We start from the raw sequence: 21826 nt of genomic DNA, 5'->3' as shown, positions 1-21826 counted from the left end.
ACAGGTATATAGGGGTTCCCTTCACTGTACAGGAAGTTACGAGGAGAATGGATTTCTGGTAGGATCAGCAGGTATTTTTTCACACTTGCAGGTAATGTGCTTACCCTGAAAAAAAAGAAAATGAAAGCAGCCATCTTATCTAAGGATTGTTAAGCTGCAGTATATTAATTTTTTGCAATTGGGTTAGGATATACTTTGTTATATTGTGTAGATGCTGTGTTAAATGTTAGTAGCCTTTGGTATGGTGACAAGGGTAGTATCTAGGGTGCAGGCACATACAGTCCTTACATTGTAATCAATACACAGCTACGATGACTGTAGGCCCATCATTGCCAAGTAATTGAATTACTTGGGACCATATGGTGTACACAAATTAATCAGATCAATGAATTCAATCTAATATACACATTTTTAGGGGGGTAAATGAACCTTGCTAATCGCATAGCAGTAATATTGCATTATGTGTCAGTGACCCTCCAAAAGTACAGTACCCACACTCTGGCATATTCTCCTGTATTCACCTTCATGCCTAAAAATTCTAGTTATTAAATAAGTCCTCCAATCAGAACCCATCTTGTACTTGTCTAGCTTTAGTAAATTAATTATAATCAGTTGCTTTGGGTTACTTTGGGTTCTTTGCTCCTTGCAATGTTTGCTGAATGAGACTGGTGGGAGTATTTTAAGCATTTCCAACTAAAAAAAAACAACACAGGGGTACAGGACCATAACAATAAAAAAGATCTAAGACATCAGTTGTGCTGTATGCGATTCATCCAATAACAAAAGGGCAGAAACAGGGCAGCAGCTTTTCACTCTACATATTAATTAGTGAGTTATGTTTTGCCTTAAGATCTTTTTTAAAGCTGCCCACCCCCCTCCTTTCTTTGGTTTGGGATGTTGGCAGGTGTGGAAATGGTGGTTTAGTTGTTGTATTAAGCAGGCAAGTGCACAATGTTGGGTGTAAATCTAAGAAGGAACTAGAAAAGCATAATCGGCTTGGATCAGCAAAACTTTGGCTTGCTTGGAGTCTAAGATTCTGCAGCAGCACATCTATATATAGCAGTTATGTATTTTGTAAATATCGCCTCTGTCTATATGTTTCTCGGGGGACAATTAATCAAACATGATAATAGCGTAGTCTGTAGAGGACGACAATAGTCACATAGAACTCACCAGTAAACTTAGAAAAGGGACCACTATGAAAATACGTTAATTCGGGTTCCCAACTCTCTGCTTTGCTGGTTTTCTGATAGACTTTGATGACTCTTTTCTCAGGTATTTATAAAGATGTCAATCATATGTGTGCATTTAATGTATTTCAAGCATGTTATTTACCTGTAAAAGCCTCTCTTGTGTAAACACTCAAAAACATTGAGACTATTGCTGGGTGCTGCCATCTTGAATGTGATGTCATCAGCCCCAGCAGGCTCACAGCTGTCACTCAAGGGACACTCTATAGCAGGGGTAACTAAACTTTGTTGGGCCACGAAATGACTCGAGATGACTTCGTTGGGACGCCTCGTGACTCCACGAGATGTTGAAAGGTGATGCGAGGAATCTGTTGCCCTTCTGTTGTCTTGTACCAGTCTTGCCACTCTCCGTTCTGCCCTAACATTGACTTGTCGCTGACGGCCACAATTCGCACGTTCAGACCCAGATTTTCGGCTGACAGTCCGGTCTTTAAAACACTTTAACAACAGCAGCTCTTAAACATTTAACGGATTCTGCTGTTTTGCAGAAATTATAGCTAATTTGCCTACAAACGTCAGGTGGTCATAATAATCTGGCCACTCAGTATATACACTGATATACACAGATAAAATCAAATGCATACAATAAACATATATATATACACACATATAAATATTGCTGTGAAACTTCAGGAAGTTATTCATACAGTCAAACAGGTCTGTTTCAAACTTTTAACACTAAACCCAGGAGTTAAGTCTTAATTAATTCAAGTACCTTAACTAACCTTAATTTACAAAAATGTATCTTATTTGTGTATCACTCGGCTGTAGATCCTCAAATCATCTCTGAATTGGTGCTGACACTGTCATTCCTTCTGGAGGGTGGCTTCTTTTGTTCCCCATGGTCCCCGTGTGTGTAGTAAACTAGCCATTGCTCCAAGCTCGCTACTGTGATGGACTACAATCTCACGTTTAGTTTACTAATTTGTATTGAGATTGTAGTCCATCACGGGAGCGAGCTTGAAGTGGTGGTTACTTTAGAACACACACAGGGACTATGGGGAACAAACGTAACCGCCCTCCAGAAAGAAGGACAGTGTCAGCTCCAATTCACAGATGATTTGAGGATCTACAGCCCAGTAATACACAAATAATGATAATTTTTTTTAAATTGAGGTTAGTTAAGGTGCTTGAATGAATTGTTAACTCCTGGGTTTAGTGTTAAAAGTTTAAAGCGGACCTGTTAGGTCACAATTCTTTAGCTGAAAGCTGCATGGGTTTAAGATCTCTGACTGCTACTCAATGACAACAGTTGTTCCCAATGACCCATACCACACTGAATTTTACATAATATTGTAAAGACATTTTGGACACAGATAATGACAGACTTGGCAAAAATTTGAAGGATGGGTGTCCACGTTCATTTGAATTCGGAGGTCTCTATTGTCTGCTGATGCAGTCATGCTGTTTATTTTGCCTTATATGGTCAAGCTGTGGGATTTGTACGTTATAAAGCTATTGTTTATTCAGGGAGATTGCCACCGTGGTCCTGTTTTACATTCATGGAAATGAAAGAAATGCAATTTACAGAGGGTGTTTTCACATGCAGGGACAATATTGGGTGATCAGTCGGATCACAATCCATACCGCAGACCTGCAGCAAGTAAATCTCAGAGAGGCACCTATAAATAAAATTGTATGGGGCCTTGTAGAGAGGTTAATGACACACGTCCAACATAATACCATGAGACAATCAAGTCAAACTGTCTACATTGTGTCAATCATTTTTGTCCGGTGTGTGTTAAAGGAAATACGTTAGTGGAATACAAAAAAAAAAGGCTGAAAATGACTTTTGGATTTGCATGTTAAATCTTTAGTGATCGGGTTTATATATTCTTTAAATTAAACCATGACTGCGGTTGTACAGTAGGCATCATAAGGTACCATATCAAACCTTTACTCTGACAGCTTCCCCCAAGATCACTGCTGGAGCCCCCCGGAAAACCTGAATACATCCACGGATGACTGGCAGGAGATATGCTATTCCATAGAGAATCAATACGCTAAATTAATTTTAACATTCCCTGCACCCCCAGGACCTCCTCAGAGTAGACGGCAGTGAAGTAGTTAAGTCTTTTGCATAAATGTGTGTGAATTCGCCAACGAAACCCTTGTTAGATCTTGTAGCAATCTGACACATTATATATTTAGGATAAATTATTTTTCCTATGGGAAATCAGTGAGGGAGCCTCATTATCCGGCTTGTATTGGCAGTCAGCACACACACAGGCCTCACTCGTTATAGAAGTGATCAGTGTTCTTGAAATATAATCAGCGGAGCGCCCATTGTCTTCTCCATGACAGCATATATGATAAACCGCTCAGTCTTGTTTACCATGTCGCTCTTTATTTTTTTTTTCTAAAATAGATCAGTTTACTTTGATGGCAAAGTGACATTTAAACACACACATTATGCTCTTTTGTGAAATGCGTAGTGTGATTTTATATAGAGGGATGATAAACTCACAAATTAGAGTTAAATTGAGATGTTTAAGGAATAAAAGGGGAAAGTACTCTGGAGGTCTTTATAGTGCTCACACCTTATGATCCGCTTATTCGATTTTGCAATAATATTTTGTTTTAGGACATTTGTGAACACATAGAAAAATAATATTAAAAATAAAAAGTGATCAAACACCTGTGAAAATGTTATTTTGATCAGTTGTAACGGATTCAGTATAGTGAAGTCTTTTTTCTATTTAATTTTTTTAGGACATGCACAGTTAAAGAGGAGCCGAACTCTGGAAGCTGTGTCCAAAAAAAAGGCAGGCAGAGGGCAAAGCATTAGTCACCAATTTTGCCAGTGGTCTCCTAGGGGGCTGGTTTACACCACAAAAAGTGCGTTCCAGAGCGTTAGGCCTCTGGAATGCACTGGAATGCAACCTGGCCGGCTTCCTGGGTTCAGCGGTGGGAGGGGGCGTGGCAGTGCATTGAAGTTAATGTCCAGTGCGATCTGCAAACACACTGCATGCAGCATTTTTGCAGATCGCACTGGCCCGAAACGCAGGCACTAATGTGCCACGCGTTCGGGTGCGGGCAATCACACTGTGAGCAGGGGGCATGGCTGCGGTGCCATTGACTTCAATGCACCACCACACTCCCCCCTGTCCATGAACGCAGGGAGCCAGACGGCTTGTGCTCCAGTGCGTTCCAGAGGCCGGCCGCTCCGGAATGCACTCTTTGTGGTGTGAATTGGCCCTAAAACTGATCTTTCCTCCATTGCCTGCTTTCAATCCTGTGTTCTGCATTGTCTCTGTATGGAGGCAGCCATCTTGGTAGAGGCAGGGCTTTGCTTCCTCATGTATGAGCCTTCAGCAAGGAGAAGTGTGAGCAGTGCAACAGAGACATCACCAAATCTTACTCAAAATCTCCTGCCTTTAGACGGCTCTAGGAACAGGTGTGCCTATGCACACTTACATACTAGGAAGTGTACTATTTTCAGGGGGAATTGTAGTCCAAATGTACATTTTTGAGGTACTTCTTAGGCACATGTAGCTATGCCTAGCTGCCTCAGACCATTTCCACCTTTGTAAATGATTAGCATTTATTGTGGTAATGTACAGGTGCAGTGATGATGTATATGTGTGCACATTTTCCTGACTCACTATGCAGGCTTTCTTCATTTTTATATGAAGTTTTTACTAGCCCTAATCGTACAAATTTAGATTTTCTCCACAGGGAACTGTGGAGACTGCTTTACAGTCTGACACTGGGGCAGATTGTAAAGCAGGCTGTAAAAATCTCTCCCCCTCATGATGTCACCACCCCTCTTCCCATAAAATAATTGTATTCATTCATAAAAATACTAGGCATTTGTTGAATGGCCAATGTGTCGAGAAAGCGCCCCCCTGTGTTTCCAGAGTAGAGGGGAGGCTGCTCAGTACAGCACAGTACTGTAATAGGAGGATTACCGTAAAGCACTGTTGTATCCCCAGTTACTAGAGTGCTTTACAGGATACCTGAGGGCCGCTCATTACATTGGGCCACACTGGACTATTGCATAATAATTTATACCTGGAGTACAGCTGTAAACGCCTTTCTTCCACTCCACTCTGACTCAACATTTATTCCTTAAAGAAACAGCCAACTAGTTACAGTGTCACCTGTCCTTCACCGGCACCTCTTCTAAGAGTGGAGACCAGTGATCCATCCCTGCAGTCGGTGCCTGTGCTGACCGGTCACCTTGTAATGACATCATCATGTCCCTGTGGTTTTGGAGCCTGAGACGAACACAATGTTGGACTGCCAATGGGAAGTGTCCACATCACCCAGGCAGTGTGATAGACACCTGAAGAAGGATCCTCCCATTCTGTTAGGAAGAGAGAAGACTAGAAACCTAGCTGGTCATGTGACCATGGGTTTAGGTGAATAATTGTGGAGTTTAGATTAGTTTGTTTTACAACTAACAGAGCCAATAGTTAGGGGGAGGAGGAATAAAGTGAGGGGAATGTCTGGAAAACCGCTTAAATCTCAGGTTGGCAGATTTCCTTTACATTTAATTGAATAATGTGAATGATTGTCTTTAGACAAAGTCCCACTGAGATCTTTTCACATTGCAGGCAAAGCAGGTCTGCTGTGTTTTGCACTGGAATGCATGCATACAAATAGTGCTGCGTTCACATCCTAAATGTCCTAAATGCAACCTTCATAAAAAAGCCCATTTACATGAGTCCCAAGTATGTATCATGTAAGATAAGGATTGATGATTTATTTTCACTTAATAAATGCCTCTGTCCCATGCAAGCCCATTTTAAAATTTTAAAAAGTGAGTACATTTATCGGAAATGCTGATTTGTGGGAAATCTGCCTGTCAAGCCCATTAATTCTGTGTGTACATTACAATGTTAAACTAAATGACATTATTGGAAAGCTGCGCTAAGATGTGTTGACAGGCCCATATGGTAATTTTACAATGTATAATGAACACGCGGACTGCGTTCAGTCAGGAATTTATAGTTTAGATCTATACCCAGGATATCCAGTTTTATTCTGAGAAATTCAAATTGGCTTAATTATGATGTAGTTAATGTATAAATTAGTTCCAGTAGTTAAACTGCAGCATTTCCCCACAGACTCAATTAGAGGCATTAATCTGAGCCGCAGATCCACACGAGCTCATGGTCCTGTTCACCGATGTTCACACGGCCATTAATGTCCAGCACGGGTCCTGCTGCTGCCGCCAATTAAAGGTTAAGCACGGCACTGTGTGAATATAGGTTATGTTTTGCTGGGTGGACTGTAAGAGTTAAACTACACAGGGGATTCTAATCTCATGTTGCTACATGATTTAAAGGGAGTCTGCCATGCGAGAACCATGGAGGTTGCCATTGCTGAACTCTCCTTTTGAGAATGTTAATTCACTGGCTGTCATGCTGAAGTTTTGGTTTTCTGAGTCACTAACCTAGAACAAGTATAGAGAAATGGGTATTTCGACACCTTTCTTGAGTCTGTGATTTAAAAGTGCTTAAAGTGTATTTCTACTTTTGCAGCCAAATTGAGATAACAACTACTTTATATTTGTTACATGTTCCAAATCACATAGCAAAACTTCAATTTTCTTTCAGTTGCCGCTTGCACAATACATGTCCAAAGAAAAGTTGTTCTCTGTATTGAGTATTTTCTCTGTAATGCAAGGGATGGCTGGGCAGGTTAATTTTAATATAATTAACCTTGTTTGCACTGTGCTGGCAAATCTCATTATCAGTGGTAAACTAGATTTGAACACTGTCTGTCCTAACTAAGGGTTGAAGGAGATCTATGAGGTGAGTGACTTCCACTCATCCTCATAGTTAGAGCGGACCTGTGACAAAGAAGCTGTCACAGGTCGGCTCTATTGATTGGGAAGTGAGCAGAAACATGGGGCGGGCACAGCTGGTTCTGCCTCTAGATAAGCAGAGATGGCTGTCACTCACGCAGCTGGGTAGCTGGGTGGATCTCGACAGTATTGTCAGGATCCGTCCCGGCTGCGGCGCTCTCAGTATATCGCAATAGCCCGCGATATACTGAGCTTTTGGTCACAGGAGGAGGTTAGTATATGTCCTCCCATGACCCTAAAGAGAACTATGGGGGGAAAAAACACTTACCCCATAGTTCTCTTTTGAAGATCTAAAAGCATTGTATGTTATTGAGAGGATGCTCAGTCTGTTCCTTATCTTTCTATGAAGACAGAGCTTGCTGTACTGAAACTGATAGAGAAGCTTGCAGAGACCTGTTATAGAGAGACAGCTAAAAGGTAAGAAATATTATTTTTAAAATTATTTTTAGTTGTGATGTGCGGATAGAAACACATAACAAACGTATAGTGGGTATTTCTCAAATTTGACTGCAAAAGTGGAAATACACTTTAAGTCAGACATAGCTAGACATCTAGCTTTTTCTTCAGGAGGTCGGCAATGGCAGCACCATCATTCACTCATGACAAAGTCACTTTAACTAATTATTAGGGATACGGTTCTCTTTAAAGTGAACCTGTACTGACGGAATTATAAGGGGCACCATTGCTGCTCTGTTTCAGAAACTGCAAGTTGCCTAGCTCTCCTGGCCTCAATACTTTATGTGACAATGAGCTGGAAGAAGCATAGCAGCTAATAAAGGGAAAGGTCTGAACGATCTGCATACATAATGAAAGCTGCATGTGTCATCACTAAATGATGATCTGGTGGAAGAAGCCCCAGCATGTGGCTGCCATCCGGCAGTTAAAGCAATTTTGAAGTCAAAAGGTTTTTAAGCTTTTTCCAATGCTAATCTCTTACAATGGATGTGTCTTCTTGATGTTTAAAAGTTTTAGCATTCTGCAGAATCAGTTGGTCCCCTGGAGAACTGGCCATGATATTCTGTTTAAGGATGGCCCCTTTCCCTTACAGGGTCCTATAGAGCCACTGTTGTGTGTGCTAGTAAGCTGTGCATGTCAAACACACATACATAACAAGGCAATCCACAAAGTGCTACTAATCTGTTCCCCAAACTCTCCATTTAGCTGAAAATCAACCAAAAGTCTGTGATATTATCAATAAATCAGAAAAAAAGCAGCTTCAGATGGGCACCAAGAGGAAATGTAATTCTGCCCCATACATCACTTCCTCCCCTCTCTCAGCACCACTACAAGCTACAATTTCCATAATGCCATAGGAACAGCAATAAATGAGCATCATCATGGGTGGAACTGTGGGTAGGTACATTGATAATCCTGGCCTGTCACTTAAATAAAGCTTATGCTATGTACTCTGCCTGCAACTGGTAGCAGCATTTATGAATAAGGGTTAGATTTACCTAAATCTGTGGTCACATGACATTCCAGGCCAGAGACTTGTCTTTTTTTCTGTTTACAGGAGGCAAGATATTTCTTCAGGTGGCCATGTCATAGCCAATAGAATCTGTCCACCTCATGTCCACGTCATGTCTGCCTGCATGACATGGACACATTTTATTGGCTGTCCAGGTGGGAGAACCTATTAGGATCCAGAAGAGGAATCTCAATGGTGACATCAGCACAAGTGGACCATTGGGACCAGCCAACACAGACACATCTGCAGTGTTGGATTACTAGCCCCCTGCCCCGAAAACTGTGCTGGCAAGGGAGCCAGATTGTGGACTTAGGTTAGTAAAACTTGCTTTAGAAAGTAAATAAAAGAACAGCTAAATGGAAAAGAGGGGGTGCGAGGTAACAGAAGGAGGGGGGTTAATTTTTGCCTTTTTAAAAAATTTTGGACAGAATGGATAAGGATCCATGTTGGATTTTTCCTGCTACTGCAGGCTGTGTTAGAGAGATTTCCCCTAATTTCCCCCTAAGGTGGCAACAGTTTTACCGGACAGGAAGTGAGTAAAAATCACCAATCAGGGGTTCTAGCCTTCCCCTACACTAATAAATAAAGATTTGTATTTCTCTCTGGTTAAACCTTTGCCACAGGAAGTGAGTAAAGGAGGGAAAATATCTATAAGGAGCCCCAGAAAGCAGTGAAAACTTGACAGGGGGTTTCCAGGGATGTTTGGATGTCACTTTCTATGAGGCCATCTAGTAGCTAATTATTGGGTGCTGTCTATAAGTGGAAAGCACTCTGAAAGTCTAGCAGACATCTTTTATTCATGCAGTCATCAATTAAGGCAAAGCATTGTAGCAACATCTTAAATGCTCCTAAAAATCCAAACTGTGTGCCCATTTATGTATATCATAACCAGAACAGCCGCACTGCTGTGTGTTTTTCAACGCTTATAAGATTCTGCCAAGGCAAATTATTATTTTTTCTGCCAGTTCCATATTGCTTCAGCCAATGCAAATTATATTATGTGTTTCTGGCTTGACAATGTTATTGGTTAGTGCCAGTTGGACAGTACTTGTCCCCTTGCTGGGCATTGAACACTAAAAGATCATTGTAGTACAGTATCGGACTAACTTCAAGAAAGAATAATAGCATTTTCGTGTTAAGCCTTTTTTCTGTAATTCATTAATATTTATTGTGTCCTTATTGTAACCATGCAGGAACAGCAAAGCGCATGGAGGTAATTGCTTTTAAAGTCTAATGTTTATTCTTTTCTCAATATGTGCTTCTTTTTACCTGTGAAAGTTTTGTTTAAATTTGAGAAAAGTTCTTAAAGTATATCTTTAGCCAAAACTTTTCATTTTAAGTTTTGAATACAGTAGGCCAGGGTTAGAGCCTATATATATTCCTCCAACAACAAACAATTAGACATACAATAAAGAAAAAAGAGAAACAAACTTGAAAATAAATTGAAAAGGCGACTAACAATATATGAAGCATAAGTCTCCTACTAGGAGAGCAAACTCAGATTAGTAGGATCTGCTGCCATGGGTAATAATAAACATTACTTTTCGGCTCTGGACGTGTTATCATGCAAATTTCACAATGTATGACATATAATACAACATCAGTCTATTTGTAAACAACGAGAATGTATTAAACATAAATATCTATCTATGATAGTTAGATAAAGTGTAGTATGCAAAATTCCAGCCTAGAAGTATATTTTGTTGCAAATGTGCAGAAAAGGGAGCTGAGTAGACTAAGTAAGTTCATTCATTGGAATGTAAAATGTCACACATGAAGAATACAGGGAACAGAACTGACACACGCCATGTCCTACAGTAATAAACAGGTATGTCCTGAACGTGTCAGATAAAGTCGGAGGGATTATTAACAAAGCAATCTGTCTCTCAACAACATGTGTGGAGGAAGACCAGAGGTGTTTATCCACAGTGACCATATTAGGTCAAGCTAACGTAAGCTACCTTACCTTAAAATGGGAGTCTTTTAACTATTGTAGTCAGGTATATACCCCAGGGAGATCTACAAACCATAGGAGACAATGTTTAGGTTCACAGTTTAAATTGAGGGTTTATACCTTATTAATGGTCTCTATAATGCCTTGCCAGTAACAACATAACTTAGAACTGCATCAGAGCATATGCAAGCATGGTGGAAATACACTTTTCAAAGAAAGTGCCAAAAGCCTTTAGTAAGATGCATCTCCTGAAGACAGACCACTGGAAGTTTATATTGTCCTATAAATTGGAACACAACAAGTCTTTAAATTGGGTCATGGAGACCTCTCACATCCCAGGAGATAGAATTAGTGCATTGTATACTGGACATTGTAATAATCTGGAAATATAATTTTGCCAAGGGAACAATTGTATGCATTTGTACTTTATGGCAATTCCCTCCAGATAAGAGTTTGTGGTAAGAAAAGTTAGCAAGTCTCTTCTGCAGATTCTCATTTGCCAGTAGAAGAGAAGGATAATAGTATAAACAACACATGATCTCTCCAAAAGGTGGAGAGCTAAACATAGAATTGAAAAAATATCCAGACAGAGTAACATGAGGGAAACAGTTAAGGAAGCTTGATGGTCCTTGTCAGCAACTGTGTTAGAGAAAGCAAGATAAAACTTGTCAATAGCACTCTATGCTGTAAGTTAACTCCACAGCGTCATAATAAAATAAAAAGCCAATTATAACAGCCCTTCACACAGTAGGAAAACAACGAGGTTCAACTCCATAATTAATCTTGACATTTTTTCAGAGCTTTTTCGTTATAGTTGAACCAGGGTGCAGCAGACATTGCAGTTTACAAGAGATGAGTGATGCCATGAGCCACTACCATTAACTTCACTGGGTACAGCATTGCATAGGATTAATGGAGGGCCACAGTCTGTGTTTGATGTCAAGAAATGTAGTGCTACTTTAGCACCTTTAATGGTTAAATCAGATCTTTCTCTAGAATTTTTGGAGCAGGATCTCTCTGCCTGTAGTTCAAGAATTTTATCAGAAAGGGTATGGAAGTCTCCCGAATGGAGAGGTTGAGCTCATTCCACTGTATACAGTAGAGTAAAACAGTGCTTTGCAAATGTAGTGAAGGGCCAAGAGTCATTCAATTCTACTGGGTTGTTCCTTTAGGATTTTTCTGGGATCCCAACAAATAGCACATTAATCTGTTTTTCAGATCCTCCGCCCTATATTCAAAGGCAATGGTAGAGCTTAAAGCCCATTTACACTTTTGCAGGGGTATTTTTAAAAAACACATGCCAGCAATGTACACCAAGGGGGTGATTTACTAACCTAAACACACACACACACCAGGTGTGTGTGATTTTCACACAGCAAAACGTATTTATCAACCAAAAAGTCTCTAAAAGCATATTTCCACTAATGCCATATATGGAAAAATAATGCACATGATGCATATATAATGCTGCTTCACAGTTTAGACAAAAATGGTTAGCTCATGCATTTACATTCCTGCATTCATCAACGCAAGCAACATAACATAGAGCTAATTTACACCACATTACCTTGCAATTCATTGCAGGGCTTTGCACAACACACCTGCTGGGTGTGTACACACTACAAAGGTGTTTCGATTCCTCCCATAGATCATGCTGGGAGGGAAAACACTACAGAGGTGTATACACGTTCGTGGTGTGTTTAAAAGGTTAGTAAATCAACCCCCAAGTGTCCATGAAGCAGGCATATGCAGTTGCTGTATATGAACACATAGGGGTTGATTTACCAGCAGGTGTATAGTGCAAAGCCCTGCATGAATTGCAAGGTGATGTTGTGTAAATTAGCTCTACATTGTGTTGCTTGCGTTGATGAATGCAGGAATGTAAATGCATGAGCTAACCATTTTTGTCTAAACTGTGAAGCAGCATTATATATGCATCATGTGCATGATTTTTCCATATATGGCATTAGTGGAAATATGCTTTTAGAGACTTTTTGGTTGATAAATACGTTTTGCTGTGTAAAAATCACACGCACCTAGTGCGTGCGTGTGTTTAGGTTAGTAAATCACCCCCATAAACTTACTTTTTTGTTAGCTTACCTTATAATATCCTTCTGGAAATGGCCACCTCTGTGCTGTGCAAGCAATCTGTGTACATTACAACTGAGCTCTCTCTGAGTTCCCAACCCCACCCTCATTAGTATTAAAAAAAAGTTAACCAACATTTTTTTAGAAAGCCTGCAATCTGAGTCATGAAAATGTACACACATATCACACATCACTGCACCTCTACATTACCGCAATAAATGCTAATCACTTACAAAGGTGGAAATGGACTTTAAAAGCTCTGTCCTTGATGGCATGTTTACGGGGGCCCGCACAGTCCTCCACATCTCTCACTCTCCCCTCCAAAGCTGAGGTTCTCTCCCTGATTTTTTTTATTAACTTGTTGAACAAGAAATGTATCCTATTGTATCTCTTGAGCTGGGTGGTCAGCACCACCTCTCAGAGGGTGAGCTTTTTATCAGTTTGTGTGTCTGAGTTGTCATTAACAGGGTTATCATGAGGATCACGACTTAATGTGGTGTTGCTCTAGGAGTCGGAGTCATTCCTTTCCCCTGAGGTCTTATCCATCTGGTTCACGGCATCAGCATCCATCCATTTTTCCTTAGTGCAATAGACAATTTGTGGTTGCTATGGAATTTGTTGGCAGGTTTTCTAGGTGAAGTGCAGGCATATTTTTTCAGCTCTGCAGTAGCTTCCTTGGTTTTCTCTTTATTAGAGCTACCAGCACCATCTTGGCTGGCGTGATTCGATGGCTGTGTATCATCTGTGTTGTTTTGTGTCTTCGGCATAGTGAATCAACAGATTGCATAGCTTGTTTGGATGCACTTCCTGGCAAATGGTCTTCTTTACTGAGCTTTTGCCCTGTGATCATGCAAATGTAACACCTGGCTTTTGGATCTAAGGATCTGGAGTGCTGCAATTATACACTTACTGGCCGCTTTATTAGGTACACCTCTTCAATTGCTCGTTAACACAAATATCTAATCAGCCGAGTAGCTCATTACATTTAGGCATGTAGACATGGTCAAGATGGTCTGCTGTAGTTCAAACCGAGTTTTAGAATGAGGAAGAAGGCGATTTAAGCGACTTTGAACATGACATGGTTGTTGGTGCCAGACGGGCTGGTTTGAGTATTTCAGCAGCTGCTGATCTGCTGGGATTTTCATACACAACCATCTTTAGGGTTTACAGAGAATGGTCCAAAAAAAAAGAGAAAATATCCAGTGAGCGGCCCAGGTATATTCTCCTGGTAGGAACCCTTCAAGATACTGGCTGCCATGGAGTTCTACTTGGGCATTAAGAAAGTAGACTGCAGTTATCCTTCTCATTGGCAGTGGTGAGTGACTGACTGAGTTGCAAAGCTACACAGCAACCTTTTAAAGCTGTCTTGCCTGGACAGTTAAGGCAGACACCACTTGAACCTTAGTTGTCAATGGGACAGTTTTTAAAAGTAAAGCCAATATAGCCTTGTGATAGAGGGAACCAGAACGTTTAAAAAAACATGCAGAAGACCCATGACTTTGTTTTGAGTAGAAAACTGCAGATATCCTGTGTGCCCTCCACCCTCATTATTGTTCTCCAAGTACTAGTGCAAGAAAACTGCAGAAACCTAGAACTAAAGTAAGTGGTGCCAATCATTTTCAACACTCCCTATGAAGAATGTGCTTGGGACATTATTTACTAAGTAATTGGGCCTGGGACATTAACAATGTAGTCGCTGGCAGGCTAAAGATCAATATGGTTTCAAATAATGATGGATATTGCTGTTTGGTTGCAGTGCAAATCTGCTCCAGATTTTGTCTGCTCCAGTTTTGATAAATCCCCCCACAGATGTCAGACATAGAGTTAGGGCACTGGATCTGCTCATTTATGCTCATCCCCTACCTTTATTTCTTGAAATTATGGCAAATTTGTAAGTTAAATTATGATTTTCTAGCTGTATTCCACACTCATCATTAATTTGTATTATAAATAAGCTCCTGTTTAAAGATACACACATCAGTCTAAAAATCTGCAGTGATTTCCAACAATTCAGGTAAAAATATCTGAGCTTTTAGGAAGTCTACAAAGCTGAGCCTGTAAAAAAAGAATATAATGTTTTTTTTACAACAAACTGTAAAGCCAAATTGTTATATAAAACTTGGAAAATGTGCACATATATAACAGTGGATTATTCTGTGTGCATGCTGGTTATAGGGAGCCCAATATTTCACAGTCATTGTAAAACACTGACACATGGTGTGAAGTGATTGATAGTCACAAAGACTTCGGTGTCACAGCCTTACTAAATTTAAATACAGGGCTTCAACCCACACAGCACATACAAATGTATAACATAATGTACTGTAAAATATAGGTGAGGGATATCAAAGTATGAATGGCCAAAATGCACCCACTTAAAGTGTATTTCCACTTTTGCAGCTAAATTGGGATAACACTTTTTTTTATATTTGTTACATGTTTCTATTCATATAGAATCACTTTAAAAAGAAGTTGCTTCTTACATATTACTTGCTCTTTCCTGGAAGAAATGTTTTTCTCTAAACTGAATTTACCTATGGAATGCATGGTGGTGGTGGTGGTGGTGGTTGTGGTGATGGGTCGGCAGTTCATCTTTATCATAATTAACCCTGTATTTAATGTGCTGGTGTATTTCATTATCATTTGTGAACTAGATTTGAACACATAACATAATACATTTGGGGGTTTTAAAAACTAAAAATGTGCTTTCAGACAGGCTCTTTATTGCTATGACCCTTCTGCAATAAAGCAAACTTAGCTGACTGTTCACAATCTTCTTAAGTATGCACACTGAACTGTGCATGCCTAAATGCCAGGATGAATGCACTCCAATGCCAATCAAGATGGCCAAAGAACCCACACCTGGAAGAAGCCAAGAAGTAGATGTCGGAGCTGGCAAACGTTGCATTACTGGAGAGGAGGAGAGTTTATGTCTTCTTTAAAACACTGCGAATGATGTTCACATCTAATTGCCCATGGCTTGCATATATATTTTATGTATTGCTGTAGGGCACTGATGATCAAACAAGCTCGGGTTTGATTTGTGAACTTTATTACAATTCTTGCTTAAAATTTTGCAAACACAAAGTTTGTGGGGAACCCCTTTAAAATATATGAAGTGAATCTTTTTATTAATTTCTGCCCACTGGTATAGCTAATAAGCAAGCTAACCTCAAACAAAAGGCATGAAAAGACGGGCACTGCCATGGGTCTTCCCAAACAGCTCCAACATTCACTGACAATATGGCTGTTGTGAGCCCACCCTTTTATAGTGAGGTGGCTGGGTTACCTATTTCATTAGTTTATTGGCTCTTGTCACTTAGTTGACCGCAGGCAGAGGCAAAGGCTAAGCAATGCATATTGGTTATTCCTAAATTCTGACTTGATTTTGCAGAATTATTAATCTATAGTTCTTGATTCATCTTAAATGCAAAGCCTAAGGAAACACCTAAAACCCAAGGCTGAAGCAAATATTCAACCTTATCCCTGTTGGTTATGTGTTTAGATGAAGCACTGAGATCTTGAGGAACGAAGAATGAAGTTTTACTTGCTTAGAAGAACTTTACATCTGAATAAAGGATTATGAGGAAAACATATAGAGGGTTATTCACTATTGAGTTGGAGGATCCAGCCGTAGCTTCGAGCCCTTCCGAACCAAAGGGCTGCAGTATGGGCTATTCACAATAGCCCATACAGCAGCCAAAGGCATATGCTTCTGCTCGACTGAGCCGAAGTGACAGCCAAAGCATGGAAAAAAGGTCGGCCGAGCTAGCCATCATCTCACCGCTCGCTCCGCCCAGCTGTAATGACAGATCAGCGTTCCCAAATGATCTGGGGACGCTGATCTGTCATTAAACAATAATAACTGGGCGGAGCCGGCAGTGACGTCGCGGCCGGCTCCACCCAGTTGTTATTTATTGCCCGGGGCCTGCTAGAAGACTTGGTTAATAGAAAACAGTTGGGCGGAGCTAGCATTGGTGTCACCACTAGCTCCGCCCATTTGTTTATATTTTGTCGCCATCTGTCAGATTTTACATTATGCGGCAGGAGTTTGTCGCCTGTCAGGTCGGCAGTTTTTAAAAAAAAATTTCTTCTCTTTAAAATATACAGTATACTGTATGTGTATATTACAAAAATCCTATTTTTTTTACACTTTTAAAATAATTTTTCAACACTCTTCTTTCTTTTTTTTCATTCATTTAACTTTTCTTCTATTCCGTAAAACATGTGTGACTTTATTTGACAGCTTAAATTTATTTAGACGTACTTAAAAGGTAAACACATCAACAAAAGTAATGTACGAAGGTAACAGTTCAAAATGTGGGTACAAACAACAGAAAAATTAGGTATATGTCTTCAAGCATGCGAGTGTAGTAGATGCTTATAACAAAAATGTGTGTCGTTTGTCTTGTATGTAAAAATAGTCCTTAACAGGTGTTTTCATGTCTGTGGTGGTGTGAGAAGTGTAAAGTGTTGTGTCCTTGTGTAATGATCCTTCAGAAGGACCGTCTCCATCCTTATATCCATGTTCTCCTTTATTAACCTATGAGATGTAAATCTGACCAATACCTTACAAAGTCATATGTACTTGCATAATGAAGCTCTATTTCCACTACATATTAGTATAATGAGGTTCCATATTCTCTTTATAAGGGTTTTACAATATTTCTGAGCTTAGTACATTCCTACAACTACATTTTGGACATTCCTAAACGGCTGCTCACACTATACTTATGGTCTGCTCTGTCAGGCTTACAGTATGCCCCCTTATATATACTGCATATACTGCATTCCCATACTTGGATAGATTAAAATATAGAAAATCAATCATCATTAGGTCTTTCACATTCATACATATTCTATATATGAATAATATTGCGGTGTCTACGTGTTTGTGGAGCAGGGATAGGAGCCCCCCTAAAACAGGATATCAGGGCCAGTGCTCAGAGGACCAGCTGATTTTGCAGGAAACTAAAACTTTTAATCATCAAGCATCTATTGTAAGTGATTTGATCAGCATTTAAAATAGCTCAAAAACCTTTTGCCTTTAATATCGGTCTTTTGATATTTAATATTGGTTCCTTTTTTATTTTGGAACATGCCAAAAAAGCAAGGTCTCATTGCAATAAGTGCAAACCCTTCATAACATTCAAAATAATAGCATGTTATTGAAGCTGACCTATGTTCAAATGTTACCATAAAAGCTAATTTAGCTGTCTTGTGGACACGGATATTTAAAGAGTGTTAGCAGGACTGACATACTTACTTTTGTTGCAGAAAATACTTCTCCAGTCTCTCCAATAATGTTCACATAAACCAAAGCCTAGGCATTTGGTCTGTTGATCTCTACTGAAAGGGATGACCACAGTTCAGATTCTCGAAAAGTCTCTACTGGCTTCTCCCATGGGGGGAGCAATAGAAGTACAGGCAAATGATCTCACAAGTTGTGCCCTTGGAAGCCACCACTTTTTACGATTGTTCAGCTTATCGTTGCCATCCCTTTCCATCACTCAATGTATATATGTATGATTTACCAGCAACCATGACACATGCTTTGTCCGCAACCAATTAGATCATACGAATTTCTCACCAAACAAGACATACTGTATTTTGACAAACACATTTGACAGAAGCCAGGAGACTTCGACAACATCTGCTACATTTTTCTTTCCTCCTCATCCGATCGTGACGTCAAAGCGTCAGTTTTATCATGGTCACCTTTGTGTCAGCCAATCGATTAAATGCCTTTATTGCGAGTCATAATGACATTCAGCGAGGCCTAGATCAGATTGCTTGATATTATATTTCACAGTTGTAATACTTAAAAGAAGATGGCAGCCAGAGAAAATAGCTTTAGTCTTGCTGGCAAGTCCGTTTTGTCGCCAGTGTGAATCACTTGTCAGTTCACGCTAAACTTAACTGTGTTATAATCTGAAATAGAAAAGAGAAAGAAACTGATAATCGTTGTGACTGTTTCCTTGCTGCTGCCATGCATTAAAGAGTGACAGGTCCTTCTCTTGAGTGACAGGTGTCCTTTCAAATGCCTGTGAATCAGTATCTGTACAGACTGTTGAAATGCATATTTTCATCCTTATCGTAAAAAAAATGGATGGCCCAGATAGGTGCTGTTAACATTGCAAATAGGTCTGGAATTATTCATTGTCAGTCGTGGACACAGAATAGAGGGAAGGATTTTATTATTCACTAGGCACAATAGGAGGACGTTTAATGATTCTGTGTTACCTTGGCAGGATTGTCTGCCGACTTCAGGCAATAGGCAGAGGGTGACACAGGTCTGGCCAAGTGTTAGAGCAAGATCATACGTCCCGGGCCCATTTTAATTTCTAATGCATTAATCTTTCCTCCACAGATGCCCAATGAATATTCTATAGTCTCTTGTTTGTTGGTAGCTGTCTCTCTTTCATCCATTCAGGTGGTTCCATTGACTGGGAAAGCTTGCTCAAAAGGCCTGATCAGTCAATGACAACTGTCTCACAATAGCCCCGAGTAATCCTTTTCTCTTGCCTTTTCAAGAATCTGATAGACATGTTTGACACCTGATCTCTGGGGACCCCAAAGAGCCACCGCAAAACCTTCCGAGAGTTCCTTTTACTTTATCATTCCGGGAAGAATTGTCATAGGTGAATGTATCACACTTCCTCAGAAGTTGAACTCGACCCGCCAATCCAGTTCATTTGCACTTTGCGTATCACACGGAATTAAAGAATAAAAAATAAAAAGGATTACGTTGGCTTAGTGCTGTTTTACAAGCAGCCAGCGAGAATCACAGGGCTCATTCTTTAATTTAAATCCCTTTGTCTGTGCCTGCTAATTAGTATTGTTTTAAGTTCATTATCCAGGCTTGCACATTGTTACTAGTTGGGAAGCAACCTTGTAGCGTTGTGTTCTTACTTTTGCAGTAAGTGACCCCGTCATTGTTAAATTATCCCAAGTCATTCCCTTACAGCGCGCCTTGCCATCTGCAATTAATTGAATTCCTATTAGTCCGCTGTTCTTAATTAGCAGAAAAGGGAAGCCCATGCAAGAAATAAGCTTGGAAATTGAATTATTATTGTATGGATCTTGTTTCTTTTCTTTTAGTGGAACAATTAGCCAGAAGGAGTTGTCATGACCTAGTCTAATAATAATTAGCTGTTGAAATTTACATCACAACAAGTATACACATGAAGGGAAAGGAGCAGATTCCCATGTTATTTTCCCAGTTAAAGTATTTCTCCTTGTGTTAGTTATGTAACTAACAGTACTTTGGCATGCAATAGAATTTGGAGCATATTGCTTTCAGCTGATTTCGTGGGTCAGGTGTTTGCATTTTCTTCAGCAAATGAGCTTTAAAATGAGCCCTAACTAGCCTCTGTAGCTGCTGGAACTGTGGAGCAGTTAATTTTGCAAAGTTCATAGAAGTCTTTCTTACAGCTGCTTAGAACACCCTGCCCCCCAAGCAGTGACTCAGCTGCCTTCCCATATTCAGATCGTTATTGCAACCACAGAAGCGGTAAGTATATTAAAATTGTTATTCACATGAAATGCCCAATAAATTCAGACAATGTTTCCTGACACAGGAATTATTACTTCAGGGCTGGCCCTATAATAAGGCAGTTGCCTCAGGTATCATCTCATTGGGTCACAGTAACATGGTGAAGGGGGGAGTAGGTGATTCCCTTTCTGGCCAGAGTGTCCCAGGCTGCTATTACCAACCTGTGACACTCTGTTCGGGGTCCCGCAGGCAATAACAAATCTTATAAGCATATTATCCACTAGATGCAGCTGAAGAGCATATGACATAAACACTCATTTTCTATGCTCCTCAGCTCCATCTAGTAGCCATAATGGGGTATTTTCCTGATATTACATTCAGCCTGGAAAGAAAATATGCTATTAACGTTAGTTTCTGTCTCCATTCTCATGGAACAAGTGTACATTTAATTCTGCAGAATTAATAGATGCACTGGGAATTGTTAAAATACCTATGTTTCAACGAACAATACACATGCCTATTGTATTCACAATATTGTTTTGCCTGGGGTTCGGCTTTAACTTTAGTAGTGGGGTCACCAGCCTTACCTCTAATTCTCAGAACTTGACAGGCACAAATATAAATCCCTTGGTATGTAAAATCGTTTCTGTCTATGCATTTAAAGTGTGTATTTAGGAGTTTAGTGTTTAATTGAAATCAGTCGGGCTGTGCAAGTTTTTAACCCGCAGTTATAACAATTGCGTTTTTACTGCAAACAAAATCGAGATGTAGACAGTACCTTAGAGACTTGTTGATAAAAAAAGGGATTTACATTTCTAAGTCCTGGTAGGCCTTGCAGTTTTTATTCATTATTATTGATACTTATACAGTGCTTTACATACTGCTTATTCACATTAGTCCCTACCATCAAGGGGCTTAAAAATGTAGGTTCCTATTTCCCATGCATGAATACACATACTAGAGCTGATTTGGAAAGAAGTCACTTGACCTACCAGCATGGAGGAAACTGGAGAAACCCATGCAAGCGCAGGGAGAACATTCAAACTCCATAGTGTCCTGACCAGGATTCAAACTAGGGATCCCAGTGCTGCAAGGTCTTTTTGGTCTGATGTTCATATATCTATGAAAAGGTTCCACAACATTTCCTAAAGCTGTGAGTTCTGATGCATATTTCAGAGCAATAAATACAATTACTCAACACATTTATTTATCTGAAGTCTTGGCAGGAGAACATCATATTGCCTAATTAAATAGAAATGACTCATCTTACAGGTGATCAATCAATAAATTAACAATAAATTAAATTAGCAAGCAAACAGAACTGAAGCTTTTAGGTTTTAATATGTCTGCAAATGATTATTGTAATGGATCGCTCGGCGTGCTGAAATGATAGTATTTAATCACGGCATTTTTCATTGAGTATAGTCAAATGCAACTTTTTAATAGATGGCTGTGTCAGATCTATAACCTGTATATGTGGCATTTCAGAGGCAGGTGAGGACACGAGCAGAATGCAGAGCTCTAGGTTAATGCTATCAGAATGTAATGTAGTATTTAATACAAATGGAATACACAATAGACTATGAGGTTCTCTGTTATATACATAAGAAATAGGTAAAATGTATGGTCTAGCTAATTTTATTTGATTAAGGCGCTTCGAAAAATCATGAGAATTGATTGGTATGTTTGGGAAGTCAGATAAATCATAAATCAAGCTGTGTGTAAATCACTGTAGCATGTATCAATCAGATATAAT

This window comes from Nanorana parkeri, unplaced genomic scaffold, assembly GCF_000935625.1.
Source record: "Nanorana parkeri isolate BGI_ZX_2015 unplaced genomic scaffold, ASM93562v1 scaffold112, whole genome shotgun sequence".
NCBI classification, from domain to species: domain Eukaryota; kingdom Metazoa; phylum Chordata; class Amphibia; order Anura; family Dicroglossidae; genus Nanorana; species Nanorana parkeri.
Note: the sequence above shows the minus strand (reverse complement) of the source record.